The sequence below is a fragment of the Alosa pseudoharengus genome, unplaced genomic scaffold (assembly GCF_046254945.1).
Source record: "Alosa pseudoharengus isolate Yale_2024_CS ecotype anadromous, Long Island Sound unplaced genomic scaffold, YU_APseudo_1.1 YU_APseudo_1.1_scf_17, whole genome shotgun sequence".
Lineage (NCBI taxonomy): Eukaryota > Metazoa > Chordata > Actinopteri > Clupeiformes > Clupeidae > Alosa > Alosa pseudoharengus.
The window spans coordinates 16,719,934-16,741,323 of NW_027468640.1; the positions used below are offsets into that span (position 1 = coordinate 16,719,934).

At 40.1% G+C, this 21,390-nt stretch overlaps 1 long non-coding RNA gene across 1 annotated transcript; it reads right to left on the reverse strand.

Moving 5' to 3' along the window:
• Positions 1-2,318: 2,318 nt before the first annotated feature.
• LOC143127989 (uncharacterized) lies at positions 2,319-4,745 on the reverse strand. Its single transcript, XR_012987766.1, has 3 exons — positions 4,649-4,745; positions 4,214-4,252; positions 2,319-2,771 (listed from the first exon to the last, which is right to left on the reverse strand). It is a non-coding gene; the product is annotated as an uncharacterized LOC143127989 (long non-coding RNA).
• Positions 4,746-21,390: the final 16,645 nt, after the last annotated feature.

Genomic DNA, 21,390 nt, shown 5'->3' on the forward strand with positions numbered 1-21,390 from the left:
AGGATGTACTTGGTATCAAATGATAGCTATCTGATCACGGGTTCGTGAGTAGGGCCTAATTCAAACAAGAGTAATGGGTGTGCAGCGTTGGTTTTTGTACATGATGTTATTTTGCAGTCACGTTGTCTGTTTTTATTGCCCAGAAGCATCGATATACTTGGTACCAATAGATACCCCTTTGTCTCCTCTTTCTTCTGATATGCTTGCTATATCTATGCGATCACGGGTTCGCAAGTAATCCAAACGAGAGTAATGGGTGCGCAGGTGAACTGTAAATATGAATCAATTTGATTTAATTTCATGATTTTTTAAATTTTCATACTTGATCGCACGAGACTAATGCATCGGCAAGTGTTAGTCTCGTTGGAAAGCCCAACTTATGCTCTGTCACGCAATTAAGGGTTCATCTCACTGCGATGAACAGTTCTGGAGCAATGTAATAAAGAACTCAGGCAAAGCAGCCTGCCTCTGCATGACCAGCCATGGCAAGAACCACACGCAGTCAGCCAATTATGTTTTTTATAAAGTAGCCTAGGCTAAGCCCTATTAGCCTACTTTTATTGGAGCCATCCGGAGATATGTGCCTAATAACATGCTTGCATTTCACCCTAATTTTATTGAAATATTTTTGTAACAACGTTACCGCGGGCATGCGATTATTTCTGTTTAGCCCCACACGTCAATGTCAGAGCCTACCTAAGGACAGCCCAACACAGCTCACTTGGCTATGATTCGTGACACATTCTAACATCTTATAGCATTAATGTTGCTGCTGCTGCTGCTGCACTAGGCCTAGCCTACTCACGATTTGATCACAACCATGGGCTACACTTACTGGGCCAATGGTCGTAGATAGAGTGCAGTAATTAGTTCAGTCCCTGCTTTGCAAAGTGCCGTCGAAAACGGTAGACATTCTTTTTTTTACTTTTCACTGAACAGAGCTGGGGGGGCCAGCAGGGTGGCCAAGCTTTGACAAGTGGTGGCCGTGGACCCTCTGGCCACCACGTAGCTCCGCCCCTGAGTGTGGCATTGCATGTCTCTGCACCGGGGACCCCAACAGATATTCTGTTACGATTGTGGACTTTTTTCCTCTAGCTACCTCTAGAGGTCGCAAAAAATCTAGTTATTCCCTTTGCTGTGGTTTTTCCTACCTAATTAACCTGTTAACTGACCCACCTGTTCTCTGTTTATCAGCCATGTGACTTGTTTAGCCAATTCCCTCACAGTATTTAAGCTGTTTTTTTCACATTGTCTTTGTTGAGTCTTCTCTTACGTGAGTAACTTTGTAGTTTTGTCTGCTGAGACCTGTATTCTGACTGCTTTGCCTGTTTTTTGACCCTGGACTGTTGCTACTTTGTTGTTTTTCCTTTGGATTACCCTGTGGATTTGTTGGCCTTTCCTGGATTGCTCTTGTTGCTAACTGCCTGTCCTTTTGACCCTGACTTCGGATTACCCTTTGGATTGTTCTGCCTGAATTCTCTGCCTCGTTGGAGGAATTAAGAACTGACATTTTTGTTTTGGAATTGTGTACACTATCTTCTGTGCTTTTTGGCACTATACCTGTTTTGTAGAATAAACTCTTTAACTATACTTTCTGCTGCTTCGCAATTGAGTCACACTCAGTTCCTGGTAGTTCAGGGGATTGTTCCAGGGCTACCACACCGGAGACCCAGGTTCAAGACCCGAGTGTAACAGAAGACTCAACCATGACCGACTCAGTGGAAACATCAGCAAGTGCACCTACTACTATTAATGTGGCCGCTTCTGAATTTGAAAAGATAATGGCAGCTCTCAATAGTTTCGGTGCTACTATGGATACTCATGGGCAGGTGCTTACTCGTCAGCAACAGACTCTAGCCTACCATGACCATCTTCTTCAGCAGCTCGTTCAGTCAGTGCAGAATTCTGGACCCAGAAACCCTCCAGACACAGGTGGGCAGCCCTTACCCTTTGTTCCTCCGGACCCGCTTCAACCCGTATCACCGCCACCTCCACATCATGGCACTGAGCCACATTAGTAGCAGGGCAAGACCTGCACAGAAAGAAGTAATCAGTTAGTTATCTTATTGATGGAAATCAAAAAAAATACATCAGGATGAAATAGGGGACAAGCTTCGATGCAGAGGACATTGACCACATAATGTCAATCAAAGTATTGAAGGGTGACAAGCACTGGAGGTAGACAGCTAGGTGTACTTGAGATTATGCCATAATTATGGATTATGGATTAAGTCTTAGGCCTGCTATGCTTATCTAAAGTAGTAAAACTATAGCACATTACATTTTTCCAACTGTGCAGAACACATATTTTTAACAATTAAAGTTGGCAGCTAAATAGTCCATGAATCCAGAACTAGTGAGAACATAAATCCTGTGTCAAACCCTGAGGGGCCCTATCTCGGTAATCTAAAACGCATTGTCACCCGCGAATAGCTTAGGGGTTTGTTCACTCCACATTGGGGGTGGTTTTCTCATCAAATGCAACAAGGCGGTTCTTATGTTTCTTAATCAGTCATTTCTATCAGAAAGACTCAGGGAAGTATAATGAAAGTTAACACATGTTTTAATCCATCAAAGGATACACAAAATACATAAGTAACAATAATATAGTCTTTGGCGTAGGCCTCGTCCTCGGTCCAGGTCACTGAATGTGCAGACTCTTGAAGATCCTGCCGGAATGCGACGGCAGGTGGCGGAGCCTACCCCCCGGACGTCTGGACAAGGCCAAACTGGTGGTGGTTAGGGAGGGAGGGAACATCGAAAATCAGCACCTGAAAGCAACAGGCAGGTGCAAAGTAATGTCATTATAAAGACTGATGGAGACAGGTGATTGGACGGAAGTAATGAATGATGAGTGACCAATTAAGTCTTCCTGACAGAACTAACGCTTACGCTTCCATGGGTGTGTTTTGGGCGCAACTTCAAACAGAGCATCGGTATTTTGATAGTCAGCGAGGAATCTGCTTGCACACAATACCGTATGGAACAGGCATTCCCCTACTAAAATCTAGCAGAGTATAGCCTATACGCATCTGCACTCATCTACTATTTGAACTCATTGGCAAAGTGAAACTAACTTTACCGTTGTGTCATTTACCCCAATAATATTCAAATGACTGAATAAAAAACCTAAGGACATTTATCCTGCAGAGGAGTTGCTGCTTACATCTTGTGACAGTGTGTCTTCAGCTGTGCTTAACATGCGCCTTTCACTATAGACAAGGTTTTTCTTGGTCAGTGGCGTAATGCTTTTTAGATAGTGTAAAATAGCGATTTTTTGATAATGCGCCAAGACCACACCTAAGGCCATTAATTGCCATACCCCTGAATGCATTGCTCAATAAAAAAGACGGGCAGGGCGAAAAACTTGAGTGTACAATAGGAATATGCTTTGCGTCATGATGAGAATACGCTTTTGACCATCATAATAGTGCCTGAGGTCATCTTCAAATTTTACTCTCTGTGCTTACAACTGTGTATACAAAGTGTAACGATCCTGTGTTCCCTGTCCCTCCTTTGTTTACCTCCTGTGCCATGTGCTCCTGTGTTTACTTCCTGTCCCTGTGTTTTAGTTCCTGTCAGCCATGTGCTCCTTTGTTTGTCTTGCCATGTCTCAGTTCCCTGTGTCTCCGCCCCTCACCTGTTCCTCATTATTAGTCTGCTAGTTTAATTATGATTTCCAGCCCTGTGTTCACCTGTCTCTTGTTTCTTGTCCACTTGTGCCTTGTTAGCCTTGTTTAACCCCTGTGTATTTAAACCCTCTGTCTCCCCTCAGTCCCCTGTCGGTCATTGTTGTTGTTTCGTGGTTGTAGTGTGCATTCGCATTAAAGATTCCTGTTCTCAAGTTTAAGTGTGCCTCGTTCTCGACTTGCCCTGCGCCTCGGTCCAGCTCTCCATACTGCAACCCTGACACAAAGGTGCAAAACGCACCTAGTGGTTGGTCCAGATTGTAGGAATGCCCTAACAGCTGCCAACTATGTAAACAAAGTGTTTTGGGAGGTTGCCAATGCTAATTTACCAGAGATAAGTTCAATGTCTTTAACGGTCACACAGAGAAAAGTAACAAAAGGAAAGTCTTTTCTATTCCTGCCTTCAGGCAATATTAACACATTATTATTATTATTATTATTAACAAAATTTTTCTATACCATAGTTTCATGGATCAGATAGATTAAGTTAATGAATTAAAAAGTGGTCAAGAAATATCACTGACCTATGGACAGCATATAGATAGCCATGTGTATCAGTTTGTCTGAAATTAGAAAGATATGGTTACAATACACCACAATGTATACAATACCAACATTACCAATTAAGACACCAGCACCACAAGCACCAAAATATTACTGTGTGTGTATGTGTGTGTGTCTGTATAAAAACATTTCTACAAACTCAAATTGATCATTAAATAAATCAATACAGTACATTCATTACAAATAAGTTACCAGAAATAAAATAGTGTTACGAGTAAACCATTTGGGTGAAAGTTTACCAACTTGAGTAATTGAGTATTTATTTTCCATGCCAAATAACTTTATCTAAAAATAAAAATTTGACCATTCAAAAGTAATGTAAAGTTGTATGTCTTATGTCTTATAAAACATTTAGTATGTCTCTCAAACATTTAAAATGACAACCAAGAGCCTACCTGTAAAGTTTAGTCCTTGGTGAAAAATCCTTTATGTCAATAGGCCACTGAGTATAATGTGCCACTGTTATCCTCTCTGAGTGTCCTAGTTGTCTGAGTGAGGAGGTGAGGATACTGGCCATTTAATGCTCCATCTCATACGAAAAGATGCTCCCTGCCCATCATTCCTGTTCGTCAGACAAAACAAAACAAAAGAAAACAAACAAACATAAAAAACTCTGTTGTAATGGAATCTGGGAAACCTATAAATAATTACCCTCTAAATACCTAGAAAGAGGCTTGGCTATTGTCTACTATAAGACGTCACACCCCAGCCTCTGTACATTGTCATAGACTCAGTGATTGTGGACACTTAGTTCCTTATCTCTCACAGGTTACTCCCCTGAGATTCTCTGTGGCACGGTGCTCCATCCATACCATTCAAGTATAGTCATTCCCTCTCATTCTTTTGGGTCAAGTCAGCATAGTTGAATATTGAGAGCCCCCCAAGTATATTATGATTATGGTCTTTGTAAACATTTAATGAATAGTGATATTCACTGCACCCAGGAGTATTATACAAAGACTAACCAGTTTAGCTTTCCCTTGGTTCATGGTTGAAATTAGCCTCACCTCTTATACATAATTTTTAAATGTGTAAAGAGATCATATGCAGCACATTTTTGCATCCCCTGTTTGAAGTGAAATTGTGATTATTTTTAAGTTGTAACAGTTCTATGCTGGAAATATAAATTCATAAATATTTTGTGAGTTCTAATAAAAATTATTTGTAACTCCTTTAGTAGTACGGAGCCCAGGAAGTGGCATTGCAATATATATCTGTGTATCTAGAGAATTTTTGTAAATTGTGGTCTCATTTTATTTCTTTTTTATTTCTATATTGTCTGCACAATTTAGTATATTGTGTGCTCATTTTACTAAACTGTGTGAGCACCTTTTACTAATAATGCACTCATTTTACTAAATATTGAACGCGCCTACTGAAATTTCTTAAATACTTTGTGGAAAAGCCTTTATTTACAGCTTACAGCTTCCAAAAAATCATTAATAATCGCAAATAACTGAGAGTTACAGAAAAAAGTATGATTTTGGGGTCTGACCCCTGACCTAAACTCCGCAGAAATACAGTGGGGTGATATGGGGTATATATATATATATATACACACACACACACACTGAATGGCTTAGAAACAATTAATAATTTAGCAACAAATTGTTTTCAAATGGTGTACTAATCATTCTTAAATTATATAAACTAATAGTTTATTTCATAGTTTATATAGCATTTCTTAATAATTTGGTTCATGATTTATGCCTTTAATGCAACAGGATAGTGGAGAATGACAGGAAGTGAGTGGGAGAGAGTCAGGGTGGGATCCGGAAAGGACCACGGGGCGGGAATCGAACCCGGGTCGCCGGCGTACGGTGTGCCCCAGCCAGTTGCGCATTTGTTACTTATTAGTTAATGGTTTGTTCATCATTAGTCATTTATACATAATTTATCATCAGTAAAGCATTTGTTCACACAGTTATAAATGGTTTGTTCATAGTAAATAAGCCTATCTAAAAACATGTTTAAGTACATGATTTACTTAATAAATAATGAAACAACGACTTATACATGAAATCATTTTCCCATTATAAAGGAGTTGCAAACTATTACAAAATGCTTTGTTCATTATTTGTAACGCATTTCACCTATGTTAATTCTCATAAATAAAGTATTTGTACACACAGTATAAATGGTTTGTTCATAGTAAATAAGCCTATATCTAAAATATGTTTATAAATTACTGTTAATACTTAATAAATGATGCAAAAATATTTTGTTGATGAAGTAATATTTCCATTATTTAAAGGTGCTCTAAGCGATGCTGGGTAACGTCACTTCTGTTGAATTTCAAACAAAACAGAGAGCAAGTTACTTCCTCCTCCTCCCTCCCGTGCTGCTCCCATGCAATTGAAACTCTCCTAAACGCACATCTCATCTGTGATTTGCTGGAACAGTTTGTTATGTTTTATGGGCTAGGTTTGGCCAGGTTGTTTTTGGAGCCTGGGCTGTCCACAGAGATCACATTTTTTTTACACTGTATTCAGGACACAGACAGCTAGCGGTTGGTTAGGTGATGTTTGCAGTAAGTGACATAAAATATTTTAGCCTTAAAAGCCTTTAAAAATGCATGCCATTGCTTAGAGCACCTTTAACAGTTGTTACATACACATGCACTAATGATTAGTTAGGGTGAGGATACATATTTTATAAACCACTTCCTAATAGTATAATTCATAATTAACTCAGCAGTTACAAGTGGTTAGTTAATGATATTTTGTGAGCTCATCTAAAGTGAGGACGTTGTATGCCTTGCAACACATTTACTAATGAGTTATAATGTTTACATTTGCATCAAATTAACTCTTAAAGAGTGGATGGAACTTAACACTCCAAATTTGACATCAGTGGTTTTAATTATGTAACATAATATAAGTACATATAAATAAATATGGCTACAACCGTGAAATAAACATAGTAGCCTAAAAATTACATGTCAAATGTCAAATGTGTACAGTTACATTTTGTCATAGAAAGTAAGAAACATTTGTAAGTATATCCGGGATCAAGTATTGTTCCTGGAATGCTACTGGTAAGTAAAGCATAATCATTTAGGCTTCCCACTTGTCCAATCGGCGCCAAAATGCAACCATTATTGACGGAAGTAATAATAATGATTATTGTTAATTATTTATTACTGAAAACTGTAACATTACAGTTGTCATGCCAATGGCTACAACTCATAGCAATACATCTCTTGTGACAGATCATGTTATGTCAGCTTTTCTATTAAGGTTCTATTAAAAACGTATCAGAGAAACCATGGATCGATCAGATATTGTTAGCATTTGTAAAAAAAAAGAGACACAAATCATGAAATGATTGCTTGTTCTTGTCTATATAAGGACAGCCATCTGAAACAACAAAAGAGAGACAAAAGTACTATTTACATATGTCCTATTGTGAATGCTTACGGAATGGAAATCCAACAAGATTAACAAGATACTTACTAAGGTGTGTGAGTTGACGTGCAGCATTCCTATTACAGCACTATACCTGAAAAGCGTGAAGCATAGCTCAGTATCTCCTTTACAGGCACTTATCGGAATATCAAGTCCTGTGCTTCGTTTCCAACCCGTTTCATACTACATCACCACCTAACATACTATGCGTATTGTTCTTTTTGATTTAGAATAGAATAGATTTATTTCCTTTTTTACTGTTGACAGTAGGCCTATCATGCCATAAATGGCATGTGTGAAGTGAAGAGGTTTCAAAACATAGCTACAATATATTAAAACAAGAGAAAGTTGGCTACAATATTATATATAGTATTTAACATAATCTGGAATAAAATTGCCTTGACTAAATCTGATACCAAGTCGGTCTACTCATTGCTCTGCTTTCCACTCACCTGATGCTGATGAATTGTTCTCACATTCTATTTTTCCAGTGAACCAAGCAGAGCCTTTCCCGCACCTTTGTAATCTAAGGATGTCTTCACCAACAGATATGTTCCACCACCTCCTTTTCTTGCTCTCCGGTAAGTGTCTAAATCCTGTTAATTGAAACTTATTTTGTTACAATTTGTAACAGTATAATGACACCTAATCCTATACACCAGAGGTCGTCAAATGGCGGACCGCTGTCCGAGTCCGGACCCTGACGTGATCGATCCTATCCGGACCATAATAATTTAGATTTGGGTAAGGCTATTTGCACCCCTGGTACAATTAGCAGTGTATACTATTCATACCCTGGTGCAATTAGCAGTGTATGCTATTCGTACCCTGGTGCAATTAGAAGTAAATTCTATTCTTACCCTGGTGCACACAGCAATGTGTCCTATTAGTACCCCGTCTGGTACAAATATCAGTGTATGCTATTTGCACCCCTGTGCATTTATTCTGGCATATTGATCACACAATGTAATAATAATTTTAAAAAAAACAAGCAACCTGTTTTTTTGTTGTTACGTAACAGGGTGTGAATAGCTCAGCTGTGTAATAGACACTCTGAATAAGGTATGCTGTTTGCATTAATGTATAGTTAGAAGTGGATGCTATTCGTACCCTGGAGTATATAGTAATGTATGCTATTTACACCCTGGTGCATGAACTAGCTAATTGTTGCAATCAAAACTTCCGTTTGAGAACCGATTTCTTGTTCAAATTGCGCGCCTTCTCTCCAGAGACTTTGGTACACATGCACACTCACTCTGCCAAAAAATCATCACACAGAATTCGAACTCCAGTCTCCCACATGCTAAACCATGTCTGTGACCACTGCACTATCTTCTTCCACAACTAGATGGTGTTTGCAGGTAAACTTATAGTTTATAGGCCTGAATGTCATATTCACAAAATTGTTGTTGACTAACAGACTGACTTGTATGTGGTTGTATGTGTTCACTAAACCAAGATTATGAAAATAAAACTCAACTTCAATCTAAAACTTAATCTGAACAGATATTAGTGGCGAAACCTTTCAGAATTCTTCACTTTCTGCTGACGAAAAAACGAATGTCCGCCATGTTTTTTGTGCACGTGAGCAACATCTTTTTGTTGTTATGTCACAGGGTGTGAATAGCTCAGCTGTGTGGCCAAGGCTATTCGTACCAGGGGTGTAAATAGACACTCCGTTTAGATTTTCACGGACGATTTCAAAGCTGCGCTAAATGTTTCGTAGGTTAGGATAACAGCATTTAGGCCTACTTCAGTAGCTTCAGGAACCATCATTTCGCTTGCTGCTATTCAGCCAGTGAAATCTGTGTATTCTGATAAAGTCGAGTCAGTGAGTAGGCCTAGGCCTAAAGTTAATATGTTGAAGAGACTCACTTATAGCCTGACAGGGAAAACGAGCGAGGAGAGGAGACGGGACGAGAAACAATCAGATGGATATGTAAGTTAGCGATAAGTAAGGGGAGAAAGCTAGACAGCGAGAACAGAGCTTTATATAACGATCGTGGGCAATTACCACGCAAAACTGTCACGTCCATAAGTAAGGGATAACGGACGCCGAGGTGTCCTGTTATACGGAATTAATGGACGAGGGCGAGGGGCAAAGAACTCCCCGACACACATGATGGTAATAGCCTCTATATGCACTTTTTCTTTTTTAATTGAAGCACTAAGGAAGCACTTTAAGAACTTTTAAAACTTTTATAACTACTACTATGTGATGAATGAGGATATGTGGTGTGTATTGTGTGATTGTCCAGTGTGCCTGTGAAATATGTGTTGGTTGATTGTATAGTATGCGTGCTGGTTATGTTGTTGATTGTGTCCGTTGTCCCTTGAATATTGAATAAGCTACTGTAATGTACCCTTTTAAATTGTCCCTTGGGGACAAATAAAGTGCTTTGAATTGAATTTGAATTGAATTGAATCAAAAGAATAATTGTTTTGATCTTTTTTAACATTTGTATGAAAAATGGCATGTCCAAAATTAATCATACCCTTTTTAAATAATCAATGGAAACATCTTTATTTGCTATCAAAGCTCTCAAAATGGTTCTTATATTACCTACCAAGCCTCTCCATGTCTCCACAATGATTGTAGACCGCACCTTTTTAGCAGCAATCTGGGCCTTGTGCCAACTTTTTTGACCGATTGAGGTCTGGACTCTGGCTGGGCCACTCTACAATTTTGACATTGATCTTTGTTAACCATTTCTTGCCTTATTTGGCTGTATGTTTTGGACCATTGTATGGTTTAATGGTCTAATGATGCCTATTGGGGCAGTTCTCTTGGCACACTGCCTGATCTTTCCTCCAGAGTCTCAGTGTAGCCTATTTTTCATACCAATCTCAGGCCATGTCGCTGGGTAAAAAAACAAATCCAGCAAAAGCTAAATTCTTTGTTCAGGTGTGCCTGATTACCAAGTGGTCCATTTTGAGGGAGTGAAAATTTCAACCACCAAAACACCATCCACATTGTGGAGAATACCCATAGGGAATCCAAAAATGACAACTTTTTCATGTACAATCTGTATAGTGCTTTACATTCTCAGATTAATTTTATTATGTCTCAATTAAATTTGATCCAAAATGCTCCCCCTCCCCCTCCTCCGCTTTTGGTGATACCCTGACTTCTGGCTGCTGGCTGCAGTGTAGCTGCAGCACAATACGTAGATGCCTCATATTGGGTACTGAAACATTCACAAGAATACATAGAAATTGAATCTTCATGTTGTATTATCCAATATTAGTTGTACAGATGTATAGTCTCTTATACACACTTATTGAACCAACAAAGTAAATGCAAAAATAGAGACTTTTTTGTAATTATTCCATATTGTGTAGTCAGTCTATATCAGAACACCTGACATACAATCTAAATAGTCCACAAGAAACCTCAAAGTGTTACCTTTCATTTGAGACCAGGATTATGCTTCTACACAAACGGCTCCCACACACAGCTGCGTGCTTCGCGTTGCTGGAGACGCATCCCATTCACTTTACATGGGCTCACGTGATCCGTTGCCGAACTGAATTGTGGGTCCGTCGCGTCGCGTTTCTCCCGCCGCTCGCGTTGAGGAGTTCAGCTGTTGCTGCACCGACAGACGGCACCGGCCAATCAAGCCAATCTACGGACGGCACCAACCAATCACATTACGGTTTTACTTCAAGTCATTTGCATAGCTACCGTCGGGAACACCCACTGGCATGCATTGACGGAACGCAGCTGTGTGTGGGAGCCGAAAGGGGTTCATGTGCAGTAAGCATTTGATTGTCAGTATGCATTTTGGATAACAAAAAGTCCTATGGGGAGTATCCATAGGCATTTTACAAAACGCATGGGCATACCTTGGCAAATAATAGTCTAAAGCACTCATATTTTCATTCTATATTGATCAACTTTTGCACACAGCTTCACAAGACCTGGTGCTAGGGCTCAGTCGTGTTTCTAAGGGATATCAAGTGACCTAGAGGGCTGAAATGTGATCAGTTCAGGGATGCTTGTAATCCGGCAGAAAGAAAAAACTATATTCTAGCCTCTGTAGCTCTTTCATCGTACATCACACAGTTATTGTGACTGCTTCCTACAAAAGCTACAGGTTCTCAGCTTTCTATAGAGGTCCAGCACTTGATGGTTGACCCCAAAAGAGGTGGGAATAATGCCCTTGTAAATAGGCACAGTGCAATTTCAGGCAAAAACTTGAATTTTTTACTGAGAACTATTAAAAAGGGTATGAATAATTCTGGACATGGCATTTTTCAAAATGTTAAAAAAGATGAAAACACTTTTTTTAATTCCATGTTTCTCCTCCCACATTGTCTTTTGCCATTGTCTAAACTTTTGGCATGTGACTGTCATTTTCAGTCAGAACAAACATATTGATCAAGAGAAAATCAGCATTAAATCAATATTTGCCAGGGGTATGACTAATTTTGTTCTTAACTGTAGATATGCATGTTTACTATAAACAAACCATTTTAACTGTGTGTAAACATGATTTACAGATGAGAATCAATGTAGGAATAATGCTTTACAAAAGAAGAATACAGCATTTAATAATAGTTTACAGATGTTTAATAAATGCTTAACAGTGTGTAGTAGAAGAAAACAGAAACTCTTGCATGGTTGTAGGTGTTTTTATCTGGGCCAAGGTAGTGTAGTGGATAAGGTGCTGGACTAGCATGCAGTAGCCTGAAAAGTTGGGGGCTCGATTCCTGGCTTTCACTGTTGTGTCAATTGCTTTTAATTTAATTGACATGTGTACATCACTTGTCTGCTAAATTAATTAAAGTGAATGTCATCTTTACAACTCTGAAAATGTGTTGCAAGGCATAGAAAGTCCTCATTTCACATAAACTCACAAAATATCATTAACTAACCACTTGTAATTCCTGGGTTAATCATGTATAGTATTAGTAAGTGTTTTATAAAATATGTATCCTCACCCTGTAACGGCGCTAAGGGCACTAAGAAAAAGCAAGTTCAGGCGCCAGGCAGGCCTATCAATCCTGCCACTAAATAATAATTAAACAAAGCTACCGCCAGCCATATCAAATAATATTAAAAATAAACAGACAATAACCAAGGTTTAGGTTTCAAGCCACACGTCTTTACTCCTTACCAAATCAACCAAAAATAGACGTGCATCCGACAACAACACAAATACACACCAGCCGTGCCGGTTATCCACAACAGAAAATAAACAATATAGGCTACAACACAAAAGTCCAAAGTCTCTAGCTCACTCGTCAGTAAGATACCCCAAAAATTAAACAAAAGTTATCAGTGTGCGTGTATGTAGAAGAAAAGGATATCAGTTAGTTTGAACTGTATGTAGGTTATGTTGCGGGAGTGGAGCTGTTTTGGGTGTGTGTGTGTGGAGGAGAGGAGCAGAGCGAGGGATTTAAGCTCCACTGCAGCGTGGAGAGTCACTCAGGGCCAGTTCAACCGAGCAGCAAGGAAAAGTAGGATTCGACTCACAGTTTCTGGAGGGGCTGTTTTGGTCTGTCCGGGAAAGGCTAGGCTACTTCGCTCGGCTCGAAAACAACAGACCGGGCCATTGACTTGTGTGTTGTATGTTGCTCGTCTTGGAATCTCCCCAGAGTATTACTCCTTAAGGCTCTCGATACTCCTTTTGGCGCTGGTGCTCTCGCTGCTTTTTGGGCCGCGTTAATTCCGCTTCTCACTTTACTCGATGCTCTCCCCCCCAACTATGCTACTGGCATCTAAACCAAATGCCGGCTTACGGCCACCCCCCCTCCCCTCAATCAGTCTCGCTACAGGTGCTTCTCATTCCAGAGCAAATGAAATGATTAAGGAGCGTCAACTAGAAAATGCAATTCCAGGGAATTACCATTGCATGTGAATGCAAAAAAGCTGCTGTGTATAACATTATATTACTTACAGTATGATTATTCAGATTACATAGTCTTACAGTATTCTTGAAAACCACTTACTTGGTTAGATGTTAGCTTAGAGTATATGACAAGTCAGTAAAAATAAATTGTCAATTCAGTATTGATCAACATTCTTTGTTTTAATACAACAGAATGATACTCAGAATACACTAATGAACACTTACCAATGTAAGCTTGAAGTAAAAATCACAGTTGTGTATATATACAGAACTTGATAATGCCAATCATATTATCCTAAGACAGATATATTTATCAGTGGTAAATCTGAACTGGCAGCAACAGCTAGAGGCCTCAGTTAATGGTATTAGGTCAAATTTGATGGTGATGTATACACTGAAGAATAAAAGTCAGCCCTTCAGATGATCAGTTTTAGACAGAACTTAGGTTAGAATCTTATTTTTCACACAGCACAGCTCAGGTCTAAAAAGAGAGATCTAACAGCACAGCTATGTTTTACAGTTGTTACAGCACAGGTATGATTCAGAGGTATGAATGATTCACAAGTATACAAGTTACAATGTCTTAGTGTAGATCTCAGATAAGTCTCAGTATGATTAAATGGTATGTGCACAGATATGTTGAGATATGGTCACATGTTTGTAAGAATGTATTGTAGCGATCTCACCCTCAGACAAGATTCACCTTTGGCCAGGACGGCCATTTATTGGAACAGGAAGACTCAAACACAATCAGACAACTACATAGGCCAACACAGGGGTAGTCTCAGCCGCACATGCAACACACAACAAGGGTTCACGACACACATCAACAAGAGGATAAGCACATGAGGTACAACCAAAGAGACTAACACGCTAACAAATACACAACATGGTAAACGTAACTACAACTATTACAACCGACATTACACATTCTAGCATTCACTCGCACTGCATTCTGGGAGACACTCATTCAACGTTAAACATGTACATCCACCGACGCTACATAACCCCCTCCCGAGCCATTGTCGTCCCCAGCAATGACAGCTCAGCTCACCGCTCGCGGCTGCGTCGGTGTCAGTCCCAGTGCTTAGTCCAAGTGACCGGAAAGCCTCCGGCTGCACGATAACCCCTCCCGACTGGAAGGGCTCTCGGCTGCCTCTGTCACGTCAGTTCTCCCCCGAACAAGACCCTCCCAGCAGGCTCGGGACACACAGGAACTCACACAAAACATGAAAAACATTGCGCAGACTTGTGTCGAACGTGCGCACTTCAAACTTCAAACAGTCCACAAGACGATAGCTCCCAAGGTCGATGTTACCCTCTTGGTCACTAGCTGGAGCACCGCAAGCTCCCGAACTAGCAGCTATGACTCCATCACACTCTCGACCGGCAGCTGATGCTCTGGAAGTTCTTCAGTAGCTGGCGGTGTAAACCCGACCGCTGTGGTCGTGTTCCAAGGTCGTCAGAGAGTTTGCGCTCTCTATGGATGAGATGGTTATGGTTATGGTTATGGATATGGATTTAGCAGACGCCTTTGTCCAAAGCGACACATACAAAACAACATAATAATATTTAAAATTGAACAGGGAACAGATTAGAATGTAGGTCAAATATAGTAAGGAGAATAGTTATAGTACACAATAGTATCAATTCAATCAATAGCCTAATAAAAAAGCAATGAAAAAAAAAGGGGAAAGGCAATGATAAACAATAATGTCCATTCAATCAATAATATAAAAACAATGACATGCTAAGACTACATTAAGGAGAATATCAATAATAAACAATAATGTCAAATTAATTAACAGCCCAATTAAAATAAAACAACATTATACAAACCATAACACATAAGCGCTTAAACAACTAAGTATATGTTGAATAGGAATGTCTTTAGACCCCTCTTAAACGACCCAAAACTACCACAGGAACGGAGAGCATTGGGCAATTCATTCTACCAACATGGAACCACTGAAGAAAAGAGTCTGGAATTAGACCCAGTTTTCATGACTGGTCGACACAACATGCGCTCACCAGAAGACCGCAGTGGGCGGTTGGGGATGTAAGGCTTGATTATTGAATTAAAATAACTAGGAGCAGATCTAGTTAGTGTCCTATAGGCCAAAGTGAGAGATTTAAATTTAATTCTGGCTACTATAGGGAGCCAATGGAGAGTAACTAGGAGAGGAGTTACATGTGTCCTCTTTGGCTGATTGAAGACCAGGCGTGCTCCAGCATTCTGAATCAGCTGTAATGATCTTGTTACACAAGCGGGTAAGCCAGCTAATAGTGAATTACAATAGTCCAGCTTAGAGATGACCATGGTCTGAACAAGAAGTTGTGTGGAATCTTGTGTCAGATAAGGTCTGATCTTCCTAATGTTGTAAAGCATAAACCGACATGATTTTGCGGGGATTTTGGGGTCAGTGAAGTTGAGTCAAGCTGGATGTTAATCTGTTGGGGAATAGCTGTTTTAGCTGGAAACACCAAAAACTCTGTTTTTGAGAGATTAAGCTGAAGGTGCCGATCTTTCATCCAGGCTGAAATATCCTTAAGGCATGCAGAAATCCGGTGGGAAACACTAGAGTCATCAGGTGGGAAAGACAGGTAAAGTTGAGTGTCGTCTGCATAACAGTGATAGTCAAATCCATGGGAGCGAATGGTATCACCTAAGGAAGTGGTGTAAATAGAGAAAAGCAAGGGTCCTAATACTGATCCCTGAGGCACACCTGTGGTGAGGTCATGAGACTTAGATACCTGTCCCTGCCAAGACACGTTGAAAGAACGCCCTTTAAGGTAAGATTCAAACCAGTCAAGAGCTTTTCCAGAAATTCCCAGTTCAGATAGTATAGATAGGAGAATGTCATGGTTAACAGTATCAAAGGCTGCAGATAAATCTAGTAGAATTAATACTGATGACTGAGCAGAGGACTTAGCTACTCTCAATGCTTCAGTCACAGACAGAAGAGCAGTTTCAGTAGAATGACCACTCTTGAAACCAGACTGCATAGGGTCTAGTAGATTATTCTGATGAAGAAAGTCACAAACTTGCTTGAAGACCACTTTCTCCAAAACCTTTGACAAGAAAGGAAGGAGGAAGAATGAAGATCCTCGGATGACGGCAGCTTCGACATCGGCGTCGAGCCGGGAACTTCTTGCCAGCCACGGACACTTCTGCGACATCAGCCGGGGCCGCTTCCTCCAGTGCTGGCAGCTCTCGTCGGCTGTGCAGGGCTGGTCCCGCTGGTCGCCTGCACAGGTCCCGCGCCGGGCCGGAAGGTCCTCCATCCTCCGCAGTGGCGAGCTCAGCGAGCTGGCTAGTCCTTAAAAGTACCATTGGAACATCCGCTAAGGTTCGCCGCCATCTTGCTGGTCTGGTCTTCGGCCTTCTTCTCCATCTTGATCTGGCGTAGATCTTCGCGCCCCGGGAGGGGCCCATCCCACTTCTGACACCAATGTAGCGATCTCACCCTCTGACAAGATTCACCTTTGGCCAGGACGGCCATTTATTGGACACACGTAATGTCATACACTGTCATCACCACTGGTCTGGTCTGGAACCTAAACGACAAAAGCAAACAAGTTTAACAGTTATACCAAAACAATACAAGGAATGTCTGCAATTGTACAACTGTTCAATACAACTCATTTATTTAAGTGAAGTTGTTACATTACATTAGGCTGACACATTTTTAACCTAACGACTAACATCGTAAACAGTTTAAGCTTTAAACAATTCTCTCAACAATTCTAGGACAATAAAAATAGGTAGAGTATAATCCAATTGTTGTAGCCTACCATCAAGCTACTGGTAGTTAAGCTTAAATACTAGCCTATAGTATTAAATTGCAAACAAAGCAGAATTCTGTGTTTTATTGTTTTCAGTTTAAGGATAGTTGATAGCTAATCATATTTTTTACATATAAAACGTTAACAGCTTAGAAAACTTTGCAGGCAATGGGTTTGTTGTTGCTGTTGATAATCATATGAGTAAGGACGGATCATTCTGATACTAAGTATCTTGATAACCAACTGCTATAACTTGAACAGCTTGCTAGGTCTGTCAGCCACATTTTTTCCTACAGATTACAATGTACTACAACTGGAAAGCTTGATTCTCGGGCCAGGCTACACTTTAATTTATAGACCAGAACAATGCAGAAATGAGTAGGCTAAGTAAACATTGTAGCCTATGTTGACAACACAAACATTATAGCTCAACTTATGTAGTGTGTTTTAACAAGACTTTAGTAGTATGGTCCATTTCCTAACAGTAGCCTATTCATGGCTTTCATAAGGTCCCTTTCCACAGGAGTATTAATAAAGCACCAATGCATTCATAATCTAGGTGCTTGATTGTATACACATGTGGAAAGGGACCTGATGAAACCCATCAATAGACGAACTATAGCATACCGTGATAGTGTTTACTTAGGCTACGTAAGAATCAGGAGCGTAGAATGAAAACGTAGCCTGGCCTATTTGATAGGCTACACAAACAAGCGGTGTACAACGTTAAACATTTGTTGAAATAAAAACAGGAGCATATTTGCTACGTTATGACCATCAACAAGTAGCTAACGTTAGCCTATTCATGCCATGAATGAAACCCATGATGGGTTTCATCAGGTCCCTTACAGTAGCCTAGGCTAAAATCAATGCAGTCTGCATTCATAAGCTATTCTAGGTGCTTGATTCTGCCGAAAGTGACCTGATAGAACCAGAGCCTAGTATCTATATGCCTAACGTTACTTCTCTGGTTTACGTTAACGTTGTAGTTAAAACGCTGATGGTTAGTAGGCCTATGAACTAATGCACTAATTAGTGCATTACGTTTGATTGTCGTTCGCTATCGAAACCTACAGCTAAGGGACCGTTCGTTATTTATAAACGGGGTCACCGGAGGAAAATAGGGGAGGGTCATGTCTTTTTATTCTTTGTTGAGGGGAGGGTCACCTAACTTTTTTTTGTCTAGGAGGGAGGGTCACCCATCTTTTGTATTAATGAAAACAGCAAAAAATCAAAGTGGCTTGTTTGATTGTTGATTTCTGTCGCCATATAACGTTCTCTTTCGTTCCATAGCTCTGTCAACATTGAGCAATGAAAATAAGGGAGATTTCCTGGGTTTACGCAAAATACGGAAAATGTCAACATTCGTCCCCATTAACGTAGGAAGGGTTGGAGCAACAAAGTAGCCTACTTTATTCACGCCTAACAGCCTATATCCATTTGGTCAACTTTATCCAGCCCTAAAAAAGCTAAATTTAACTTTGGTTTACTTGTAGTTTACCTAACTTTAAACAGTGTGCATGCTTAACATAAAGCATATGTGCTTCATTCACATCCAGCTCTAACGTTTTGACAAGCATTTCTACAAATTGACCTTGTTCCTGCCCATCTCTAGCTTTGCTGTCTCCATCCTTTCTGTTTTTGTTGTTTGCAAAAAAATATATATTATTTATTGGTAACCAGCAACAAGTGCAATTTGTTATTCGCTGTCATTCTCTCTCCTGCCAACAAAAATGTGTTACGTTCCAAGTAGCAGTGCGTAATTCTGCTTCATAAAGTTGAACAAATACATTTGGTCATATAAATAGCCAGTTTATGGTCTACAGTGTAGTTGGTAAGTTATGGTAGGCCAACTTGGAGTGAATATACAGGGGGAATTCTTTGTCTAGCTGAGTAGCCTGCCAGGTGCGCACGTAGGCATAGCCTACGGCCGAACACTGCAAGCGCTAATAATTCGTGCTCTCACGACAACCACGTCGTTAACTTAAATAGGCCTAGGTTAACGTCACTCTGAGTTTGCATTCAAGCAAGCAAAACGATGATTTGAATACATCTGTTTCTCTGGAAGGGCAAGGGGTAACAACAGGACAACACAGAGACAGGCCAGAATGCAGGACTAAGGAGTATTACACGAATATGGGATATTCTACGGGAAAATATATTAAAACGGCAAGACAGCGGGGAAACGTTAAAATGATAAACCCGGAAAAAGTTGGCATGTTAGGTATTTTTCGGTCCCTGTGATTATTTGTGAAATTGTGCATCACGGCCTTTTCAAGTCATTTGAGAAGGAAGGAGTGTAGCAAGCTCCCAAATTGACGCTCGTCTGAGAAATTGAGTTTTGGATAATGTTCAGCTTCGGCAGCTTTACAATGACTGAGGAAGCCTAGAGACGAGTCCATAGCAACAAGTTCATGTGTTGAATTTGTTATTACCCAGTGTACTTTGTTGAATGGTCTCAATGCTTTATTGTTTTATTTCATGTGAATAATTACTAGAGGAATAACTTTTCAAGTAGGCTAATGCAGTTGCAGGAAGTGTGCATTTAGTTTCCATTGTGTTTCCACAACAATGTTAGTGAGTAAATCTACTGAAATGGCCACCATCTTGGTGAAGTGTGATGTGTAAGATCAGAAAGCAGAGGTTGGTTATAAAGCGGTGGCTTATGTTGATGGGTTATCATAGCATAGCATAGCGCGTAATAGCGTCGGCGGAAGACATCGACAATTGGTCAGGGAGGGTCATGTCATTTTTGAAAATGCTGATGGAGGGTCGTTGAAAATTATATAGCAGGCAGGGGAGGGTCATGCAACTTTTGATCGAAGCACTTAAAATGCCTCCGGTGATCCCGTTTATAACGAACGGTCCCTAATCGGTCATTGTAAAGTTGACGACATATTAACGTTGATTAACATTTGGTTTCTTTACATAATACATATAAACGTAGCAAGGTGCTAACGTCAACTATTTCACTAACGTTACCTAACGTTAGTTTAGTTATTTGTGACCCATCATTTCATACGCTAACGTTACATAATGTTTGACGACATAAATGACTCAAATACCAAAAAACCGGAACACTTACCTTGTCTCTAATTAGAGAAATGTGCCTCTGAAGGTTTACGAGCAAATAAGTGACCACGGCAGCGGTAGCTTGCATTCAGCTGTTAATTGTTTTCAGCTGCAGGTCACGTCATAATGCTTAAAGTTGCCGCCATGGAGGTCAATGTTAAGTCAATGGGAATTTATTGCTCTTTTATCGTAAATATCTCAAAAAGTATAAAGTTTACAAATGTAAAAATGACATTGTACAATTGTCCGTTACAAGACCTTTGTAGGAGTGTTTGAATGACGTCAAACGGTTCAGTGGTTTTAGTGTCATTAAATGTCAAATTCGGTCGGAAGAAGAATAATAATATTAAGAAGAACAGTGATAATAGTCCATTAGTAGTCTGGTCAGTTTGGGGCAAAAATGGGGACAAGGCTGCAAATTATGATTAACATTTGAGCCAATGTTTTTCTGTTCATTTAGGGCCAAATAAAGAAAAAAATGCAAGGAGCCCAAAAAATTAGGTGGAGGAAGGCCCTGAAACGGCCACGCCCACGCCCACTTTTTTGACCTGGAATTTTCTATCTCGGCTCCTGAAGGTCGCAGAGAGTTGGTCTTCGGCTTAAAAGATGCGGAAATGTCACATTTATATTAGTGTTATGAAGAAACATAAAACCTTTAATTTCTGAGATATTTGTGAAAAACCTTTTATCACTGAATCAATCAGCGCCCAAGCCACCTTTTTCTGTAAATCTGCTCATGAAAGCAATGCAGTTTGTTTGGGCAAAAGCTCTAAATCTACTCATGGGGCCTACTAATGCTTAAGTTGATTAAGGCTCTTTGTTAGAAGATGAGGACCCCAACAACCTTCTAAGAAACAATGTAAACAAAGTGAAAGTCCAAAAATGATAGGTTTTTGTAAGGTGACAGCAGTTATCACACGTGATGAAGACCATGGAGCGCCTGGTCTTGTGCATACTAAGACCCCAGGTACGCCATGCACTAGACCCGCTACAGTTTGCATACTAGGAGAAAGTGGG